We start from the raw sequence: 1,098 nt of genomic DNA, 5'->3' as shown, positions 1-1,098 counted from the left end.
GGTCATGCCGCGTACATCAAGAATCACGCACCTACGCGCGCATTACCTGACATGACGCCATACGAGAAATGGAACGCGCGGAAGCCTAATATTGCGTATCTACGCGAATTTGGATCCGACGTATGGGTGCTAAATGAAGCACTTAACTTATTGAAGTTAGCGCTGCGCGCCATGAAGTACACCTTCGTTGGCTATCTAGATGGACCGCGCGCCATCCGCTACTACGACGCATCCACACGCGCTGTGAAAACTTCGCGCAATTATCATTTTGCGCCCGCTTCGCAGCTCCCACTCTCTGTGACAACCGACACACCGGAGCTACAGGAGGAGTCCACGCCAGATCAAACGCATGAGGGGGAGTCTTCCACCGAGAATGCACTGCGTTCCGATCCGAAGAAGCGAAAGCACATCGAAGTGGAAGAAGCGCAGGTACCTGAAGAACCTCGGAGATCAAAACGAAAGATCGCACGTCCGAACTATCGGCTCCTCAATGATCCTGAGGCAGATGACGATGACATGGATGCTGCTGCATCTGCCGAAGTAATCTACCAGGCCATGTGCACTTCTATGGATCCAGATGAGCCAAAATCGTTACAGGATGCGAAGAACTCACCGGAATGGCCCCATTGGGAGCAAGCAGTGCAAGCTGAGATGAAGCAACTGCATGATATGGGGACATGGGATCTTGTAGATCTACCCCCAGACCGCAAAGCGGTAGGCAACAAATGGGTCCTGGTCAAGAAGACCAACAAGGAAGGTGAGGTAATCAAATACAAGGCGCGTCTAGTGGCAAAAGGCTACTCACAGATCCCTGGCATGGACTACACGGAGACGTTCTCGCCCGTGGTCCGCCTTGAGACGATACGAGCTGTCCTAGGGCTAGCTGCAATCCTCGATTGGGAAATCCAACAGATGGACGTCAAAGGCGCCTATCTAAATGGAATCCTGAAAGAGGAGATTTATATGCGCCAGCCTGAAGGGTATGCAGACCAGACGCACCGTGTATGCAGATTACACAAGACCCTCTATGGACTCAAACAAGCCGGGCGTGAGTGGAATATTCAACTTAACCATGAGCTAATAAATGCGGGTTTTAGG

This window comes from Laetiporus sulphureus (genome assembly GCF_001632365.1).
Source record: "Laetiporus sulphureus 93-53 unplaced genomic scaffold LAESUscaffold_14, whole genome shotgun sequence".
Lineage (NCBI taxonomy): Eukaryota > Fungi > Basidiomycota > Agaricomycetes > Polyporales > Laetiporaceae > Laetiporus > Laetiporus sulphureus.
The sequence above is the reverse complement of the archived record's forward strand: the minus strand, read 5'-3'. Positions refer to the sequence as shown.